Source organism: Schistocerca americana, chromosome X, assembly GCF_021461395.2.
Source record: "Schistocerca americana isolate TAMUIC-IGC-003095 chromosome X, iqSchAmer2.1, whole genome shotgun sequence".
Taxonomy (NCBI): Eukaryota; Metazoa; Arthropoda; class Insecta; order Orthoptera; family Acrididae; genus Schistocerca; species Schistocerca americana.
The window spans coordinates 275,005,981-275,015,175 of NC_060130.1; the positions used below are offsets into that span (position 1 = coordinate 275,005,981).

A 9,195-nucleotide genomic window follows, 5' to 3' on the forward strand; every position below is an offset into this window, starting at 1 on the left:
AGCAGGAGACTACATACTAATATCATGTAACACTGTCTTTTGTCTTGATGATGTCCTCAGTTCAGCAGGAAAAATTGTCCACAAATTTATTCAGGTATGCCATATCCAGCTGAAGCCACTTGTTGACGATTAGATCCTGCAGAGCTACAAAACTACAGGGATACTAATTGGTATACTTTGAGTGCTATTCCAAATTGTCCCAGATATTTTCTGTGGCATTAAGCTTCGGTGATTTAGTGGGTCAATTGAGGCATGATAGGGGTTCCAAGTGTTTGTCAAACTGGGAATGTATTTGTGCAGCTGTTGTCATCTGGGAAGGTTGGAGTGTATGCAGCATAGTAAACATGGAGATGTAGAGGGAAAGGCAACACCAGGAATGTTGAAATAAACATCTCGGTTCATGTCCAGTAGTAAACTGAATCAGTGGACAACGACAAATAGCTGCAAAACATCAGAGACCAGCCTGAACTACAGCCTCCACACACTACAGTTTAAACACCTCATGGGCTATTGGTACACTCAGCAGCTTGCCTAATTTGAAAAGAGGCAAAGTCACAGCTTGTTGCTACACACCTCTAGTCAGCTACTATCCAGATGCTTTGCTGTTAGGCCCATAGAAGACATTCAATTATATTTGAGCAATGACCTTTTGTGAGGTACCTGAATTCAAATGTTGACTGTGTGCAGTTCTCTTCACAACTTTCACTCAGGAACTGCTTGCGTTGGAACTGCTTTCACTCACAGCAGCACTTCCCGTCCAGTGTGGGGCAGATTGTCATTGACAAGGTGTGACACTCACCTGTGGTCCCAATTGGTTATGATCTTTTTATGACTATTGTAGTTATGCCATGTTACATGGTGATGAGTGGTACAGCATTTATTCATTTTAACATTTGCAACATTTCATTACAGTGTTTGATTTTAAAATTGAATTGACATTTCCCTTCTAGCCAGACACATGATATGACTTATTTTTGAGGTATCACTCTGTAACATCACAATAAGAACAAATGATGAGAAAATATATATATGAGCAAGCAGACTGTATTCACAATGTCGATCTCATTTTCAGCATCCCATACACAATTCAGTTCACAATGTCCTTTGTGATATTCCATTTTGAACACAGCATGAACTTAAATAGCCGTAATGTTATGGTAGCAATACACATTCAGCAGCGCATTGTGTGATGTAAAAAAAAGTAAAGTTTTCATCAACCCAAAGGTTGATTTCAACACAGGCACAGCCATGTATGCCACTGCCTTCCACTGGACAGTCTGCACTAATACACCAACAAATTGGGCAACTTCATTCATGATGTTGTCGTGGGCACATCGAATCGTGATAGCTCCTTCCTGTCATTTTGCCATGTCTCCAGTGGCAGAGGGTCACATGACTGCCTGATATCGTTTCTACATGATATATTGCACTCTAAAGTGACTAGTGTGCTCTTTTAAGGAGGTGACTAATATTTCTGCAATAAGCTGCAAAGGGATTGGAAGATTAAAAAGAGAAAAAGAATTTTCAAAACTTTGGGTAATTTTCAAAACTTTGGGTAATTTTCAAATATTTTTTATAATTAGTTGCATATTGTTTTACCTAGTCTCTTGTTACATCCAGATATATGTTTTGTGAGAGTGCCTGTCCATCAAAATTCAGACTATTACTTTGTAATTTCACTTTAGGTGTAGTATAATCACTAAAGACTAATTTAGTGAGTCTTCATGCCACAATGACTATTGTGTGCAATTCTGCATCTTCTTATTAATCCTTTGTTTTTATGTCACTATGCACACCACATCCTCTTGGATATCTGTAGACAGTGTGGTTCCCTTGATACTATTGACATGGTGCCATTTTCTGTTGCCACAGATATCTTTTCAACTTTAATTTTGTTTATTCCTAATCCTTTATGTTAATACCATATTTACTCAAGTAAAAATGCTATTTTCCCAAATCTGTCATTAAAGGGAAAGAAAATGTAGTGTCATCTTACATGTGCAGGGGAAACTTTGGTAGTTGATATCAATATTTTTCATTGTTTAGTAGCTCATACTGATCATTAAAATTACTGCTCATTGTTTTTTCTTATATTATATTTTTCACCATATTTTGTGTTAGCATATGAAATTTCTGGAGATAAAAGTTTTAAAAAAGTTTTAAAAAATAAATAAAAAAAAGTAATCACAGTATTCAGTTGTCTGTCTGACAAAGCAGTAATGTTTCTTGATGTGAAAAAAATGATGAGTTGCACTATGGTTGAGAGTCTACGTTAAACTGTGTGTCCTTGTATAACTGTCTGTGTAAGTCAGTTTAGAGGTCACATGAAGGCAGTGGCATACCATGTCTGTGGTTGTGTTGAAACTAACCTTTGGGTTGATGACAACTTTAGTTTTTTTACATCACACAATGCACCACTGAATGTGCATAGCTATCATGAGATTACAGCTATTCTAGTTCATGCTGTGTTCAATGCAGAATATCACAGATTGCTCATATTTATATTTCCTCCTCATTTGTTCTTATTGTGCTGTTACAGAGTGATATCTCAAAAACAAGTCATATCATGACTAGAAGGGAAATATCAATCAAATTTTAAAATGGAACATTGTAATGCAATGTTGTAAATGTTAAAATGAGAACAATGTAAGTTTTTTTATTTTTTCTAGTGTATTAGAAGTCAGCTGTAGTAATTATAGAGGAGTATTCCCAGAAATAAGGGTCTTTTAAAGCTCTTAGCTTATGAGGAACCATCAGGCAGGTACTGCTAATCAGTATTATTAGCTGTGGGCTAAGCCAAATGGCAACTAGACAATCTGTAGATGTAAACTTTGGATAATGTACATATTAAAAGTGTGCATTAAATATAGGTATTAATTACTGTTGGTGCATTTATAAAGCAGTTTTCTTTGGCACACTAACAGTGACTACACACAAGTGACTTCAATCCCCTCTGTATTCAGCTTACACATTGTGGAATGTAGTTGGAATTACACAAAGTGCCCATGTAACTGTCACAAAAATGGTTTCTGTTCAGGAATATTATTGCATCTATTACCATATCTTTCACCTGTGTCAGTTTTTGTAATTAATAGTGATGCATCCTTGTCAAAGAATATTTTAGTCACTTTATTCATAATTTAGACATGAAGGAATTAAAAACATTAGCTGCCAGTGGGCACTGATTTAAATCAATGAGTGAAGTTGAAAATTTGTGCCAGACCAGGATTCAAACTGGGTCAATTGCTTACTAGACAGATGCACTGACCACTGCGTGATGCAGACACAGTGATCATCGCACTCCTATGGACAACGTTAGCGTACCCCCTGTCAGATCCAACTTCTCAACTTATGCACACACTATTGTTGTAGTGCCCCTTGTCAATTATTCTCATTACTCATGGCATTTTGATGATCTCACAAGAGTTTGAGATTGGTGAGCATTTGCACTGAAGGGGTCTTTGGGTTGTTGTTGTTGTTGTGGTCTTCAGTCCAGAGACTGGTTTGATGCAGCTCTCCATGCTACTCTATCCTGTGCAAGCTTCTTCATCTCCCAGTACCTACTGCAACCTACATCCTTCTGAATCTGCTTAGTGTATTGATCTCTTGGTCTCCCTCTACGATTTTTACCCTCCACGCTGCCCTCCAATGCTAAATTTGTGATCCCTTGATGCCTCAAAACATGTCCTACCAACCGATCCCTTCTTCTAGCCAAGTTGTGCCACAAACTTCTGTTCTCCCCAATCCTATTCAATACCTCCTCATTAGTTACGTGATCTACCCACCTTATCTTCAGCATTCTTCTGTAGCACCACATTTCGAAAGCTTCTATTCTCTTCTTGTCCAAACTGGTTATCGTCCATGTTTCACTTCCATACATGGCTACACTCCATACAAATACTTTCAGAAACGACTTCCTGACACTTAAATCTATACTCGATGTTAACAAATTTCTCTTCTTGAGAAACGATTTCCTTGCCATTGCCAGTCTACATTTTATATCCTCTCTACTTCGACCATCATCAGTTATTTTACTCCCTAAATAGCAAAACTCCTTTACTACTTTAAGTGTCTCATTTCCTAATCTAATCCCCTCAGCATCACCCGATTTAATTTGACTACGTTCCATTATCCTCGTTTGACTTTTGTTGATGTTCATCTTATATCCTCCTTTCAAGACATTGTCCATTCCGTTCAACTGCTCTTCCAAGTCCTTTGCTGTCTCTGACAGAATTACAATGTCATCGGCGAACCTCAAAGTTTTTACTTCTTCTCCATGAATTTTAATACCTACTCCGAATTTTTCTTTTGTTTCCTTTACTGCTTGCTCAATATACAGATTGAATAACATCGGGGAGAGGCTACAACCCTGTCTCACTCCTTTCCCAACCACTGCTTCCCTTTCATGCCCCTCGACTCTTATAACTGCCATCTGGTTTCTGTACAAATTGTAAATAGCCTTTCGCTCCCTGTATTTTACCCCTGCCACCTTCAGAATTTGAAAGAGAGTATTCCAGTTAACGTTGTCCTTGCCTTAATCATATATGTGGTAGCTGTTCTTTTAGACATGTCTGAAAGAACAGACATCACATATATATTATTCGTAGTTTCTCACTGTATTCAGTTTTACTTTGCTACCAGTCAACCTGCCTTTTTTTTCTAGGTATCCTGGAGAGAAGATTAAAGCAGCTTGCCTGCCCATTTAATGGACTGAGATGTGTTAATGGCAGCCTAATACCTTTCAAAAATCTAAAAAAACACAAAACCGAGAAAGAGAGATGTATAACTATAATTCAGTTAACATTATTATGAAAAGGAGAGATTGCTACTCACTGTATAGAGGAGATGAGGAGTCACACACTATTCTTTTCATAATATTGTTGTTTTTATTATTGTCCCCAGTAGATTCATTGTGAAATAGGTAATAAATGCAGATATTCAGTCCTGGTGATATAGTTTGTTATAAGCAGAAGCTACAAAGGAACTTAACTAAAATTACAGGACGTAAATAGCTCATCAGTGTTAAACAAACGACTGTAAATTAATGTAATTCTCATCATTATGATTGCATTTATTTCTGTAATGTATTTGACATGAATAGGAATGAAGACTATCAAATATGAGTAAATATCACTAAAATGTGGAAAATACTATCCCATGAAATGAGTGCAGTGGAGAAGTATGTTTGTATGTGTAAGGGAGAGGTTGAAACGAAAGGTTATACAAATTTATATTGATGAACAATCATCTAGTGAAAATTGTGGTGTTTTTGAGTGATACTTTTGATGTATGCACAAAATTTTAGCTCTCATGCATCCTCATCTTCATCACAACTATATCATTCTTTAGTGTTCCAGTCATCTTATAAGTGTGTGTTTGTTCATTAAGATACATTTTGACTAGTGATAATGCCACATGCATGTGTATGTGATGTTTTAAAACCACATGCTATTGGAACACCAAGTTCTACACTCTCATAAACATAGCTTATGTGAGACTATTAACCACTTCCAACTATTTTTTCTGATCATTTGTCTTGTTATAAAACTAAAAGTTTAAACACTGTTGTGTGTTGTTTTTATATCTTTCAACAAAGGCAACAGAATATTAGCTCTGCTAAAACACTGTCATTTTATTTAGAAATGAATACTGTGAAACTACACATAAACTCTAGACAGTGATTAAAAATAATCCCAGGAAACATATGGTGGTATCTTATTGTTTTAATATTGACTAAGCATCTTGTACTAAATGTGTGTGTGTGTGTGTGTGTGTGTGTGTGTGTGTGTGTGAGGGGGGGGGGGGGGGTCAGAAGTAAAGGTATATAAGTACACTTCTTTTAGTTTTTGGAAAACTGGAGTTTAAGTTCACAAGATTTTAGAATTCCCTTGAACTTAATTTTTGTTTTATTTTAATTTTTTATACAAGACATAAAAATACTTTGTAGAATTTTCTGTTTGCTTGCTGAAATAACAGGTAAATATACATGTTCAGTATTATGTTACAATTTGTAAAAGTCTGTATGCACTTGTATCCCTTTGCTTCCAGAATATTGTGAATCAAAAAGAATGTGTGTTATGTTTTCTCTATAATGCTTTTGTTATTGGTTGTTGTCAATTCAGTTGTCATAAAATTGCTATTTAAAGTTACAACAAAACATTTATGTAATGTTACATGAGCACCATGCCTTTCATTCGTTTTAATAGCGAAAGAAAATAGGAAAGATTACTGTTTAATATGTTATTCCATTATTGTATATTTTATTGTCCCACCTGGGTTACTTCCTTTTTCTTATATATAAACACATGGAAATAACTGTTTTGTAACATCTTGTTACTAGTTTTCTCTTTATTTACAGTTTAGCAGTGATACTTTACCATGCTCTAGATGCACTATGTCATTTTTGTACGAAATGTTACTTGTTCCCCCTTTGTTTCTGACACCCTCAAATGCCTTCTTTGAGTGAAAACTTGGTGTTCTGAACACTGTGCTTTCCACACACTTGTGAAAACTTGGCAGAAAAAGTAAGACAACTGCTGCATTTACCAAAGTTTCAAATGTGACTACATTGTTTAGAAGAACTGAAAAATAACAACGGTGTTGTGATGCAAGCAGTTTATAGGGGTAAACTGCAAATACCTCTCCCTTTCAAAAGACATCAAGTGATTGTCATTCTTTTATTTGGTGAAAAGTAGAAAATTTGGGACATGGGTTCAGTACAGGTCTTTACTACTTGTAGAGTGAGAGTAAATATGGCACCTATATATGAGGATTGTCTGCTGTTGAATACAATTGTGAAAGTGCTCAAAGGAAAATCATATCATTTGTATTGTCCAGAGAGAATAATGCCTCATTTGATAATTAATATGAGAGGATAACAATTTTACCAGATGCTCTTATGCAGTATCATTTGGCAGCTTGGTGTATGCATTTCTGATTTACATTCACTTGATCTCTATGGACCGGGAGTAACATTACTTCTTATGATCATATTGTAATCAAGTGAACTGTGTAACTGAAAAATGTGTGTGTGTGTGTGTGTGTGTGTGTGTGTGTGTGTGTGTAAATTACAAGTAGTACTGTGTATAGTTCCTAGTTGTACTTTTAAGCTGTGTTGTTGTGCATGATATATGCTTATATTATTGAATTATCATTACTAAATGTCATATACAATGTTAAACATTGAATTTGTGTATCAAGATTTTTATGTCAGTGTTTGTTGTGATGAAAGCAACACTTACTGCTGAACAAATACAATTTTTTGGCTTCATGTTTTATAATTCCAGTTTTACCCTTAAAAGGGAGAACTGCTCCTGTTACTACTACTGCTACTACTACTACTGAGCATTAATGAACTATGCTGAAACATGTGATTTGTACAGTATGTTAATGTAAGATGAGCTAAGTTAGGGGTGTCATTGAAAGACAATGAAAGCTGGCTATTATCCCCTTGGGAACGACAGTATGCTTTTTCTTGAGTAGGTTTGTCTATACAAGTACGAGTAAATAATTTATTTGCAATTGCTGAGTTATAACTGTTGTTACTAAGACTCTTGTTATCATATATTTCAGTTCACCATTTCTCTCTCTCTCTCTCTCTCTATCTCTCTCTCTCTCTCTCTCTCCCTCCCTCCCTCCCTCCCTCCCTCCCTTCCTCTCTCTCTCTCATTTTCATGTTTTAACCATAAATTTTCAAGTAACTATCTCTCTGTTCCTGTCCCTGCATCACAGGAAAGACAATTCAGTTGGCTCTATTGATAAGTAGAGGTTTTTCCCACTTCAGTAACCTTCAGTTACAAGCCATCATCATTTTTAATTTCTGTATGTAATTTAAAAAATAGTGAGAATTGTCTTGTGTCGTGGTTTCAGGTATCAAAACAACTATCAGTTTGGATGGATGTGTCATATTTTGAGTCTGACATAAGGATTGGATTGGTTTACACATCTAGCTTGAAAATAACCACTATGTACCTTATGGGCACAGTTGTTCTGTGCACTCTGTCCAGCATTTACTTTTTAACTTCCTGATTTGCTAAGTTTTCCTTAAAAACAGAAAGAGTAATACAACAGAACATTGTTGCTTTTCTGGAGCCACAAGGAATTGTGCTTTTAACAATCTGGTAATTTGAGGAAGGCTCTGACTGAAATGGAAAAAAGAAATAAAATGATATTTTGAAGAAAAGGATCATGGGGAGAAAGTAATGATAGTAAAAAAAGAATGGAAACTCAGTCTTATTTTCAGTTACAGAGATACAGGCAAATTAAGTGAAATGGATGTGCTCATGAAAGGATGACTGCAAAATATAGATGTAGGTGTGGAAAAATGTAGACCCTCTATTTAAGCGTAGGGTGAAATACAGTAGACAACAGAACGTGGATGTTCAACATCCAGAAAAACTGAGAGGTTGGAGCCTATTTGATAATGGATGAGTTATATTGAAGAAATCACTTTCAGTTCCATATCTTGCATGAGATATTCACCTATAGCTTCAGTTGTTTTCTTTATTTGGTACCTACAACACTAGATGATGTGTGCTGTATGATTGGTAATCAGATTTCCCATTTCCACATTGGAAAAGTATTGTTTGTTCGTATACTCAAAAAGCTTATTGATAATCTGATCTATTTAGAAGGTGGAACGATGTAATGGCAATACACGAAAAGGAATCTGAAGTTGTGATATTGACTAAGGATGTGAACCACAAGTAAAAAGATTATGGAGGGGAAAATTGTGTTCATTATGTGGCCATTTGAATAACAACCTGGAAGTTCAAGATGCTGTAGTGTAATTTTGTTTCAAGGAAAGTTTGTATCTTTCATGTAGTGATTGTTGCCTGAGCAAAATACTTAAGTATAGGATAAACTCAAGTCTCTTAGGTGCTGCATTGTCTTCACCAGAGACACTGTATGAGATAGGCTTTCCACAGTGGCATTGTGGAAGTAAAATAACTGACCTTTTATGCTTTTAGAGTATTTTAAATTTGTAATTGGACTTATTAAAAATGCTTCCACTCTTTCCCCTCCACTCATCAGAACTCACATTCCTTTTGTATGAGATGATTCTTGTTAACTGCACAGCATGAAATTGTTTATGTTGAGCAGTTTTTGTTGTAAAATAATATTCACTGTTATTGAGTGTTTTGTGTCTATTAGATAATATTTAAATGTAGTAAATGTATTTACTCTATGCTGTGG

The 9,195-nt window shown here is 35.6% G+C and overlaps 1 protein-coding gene across 1 annotated transcript in view; it reads left to right on the forward strand.

The window, feature by feature from the left end:
* LOC124555962 overlaps positions 1-5,780 on the forward strand; it is a 207,380-nt gene extending 201,600 nt beyond the window's left edge. Inside the window, exon 11 of the mRNA XM_047130009.1 lies at positions 4,664-5,780. The gene's annotated coding sequence lies outside the window, so the exon portion shown is untranslated. The remainder of the gene's footprint in view (positions 1-4,663) is intronic.
* Positions 5,781-9,195: the final 3,415 nt, after the last annotated feature.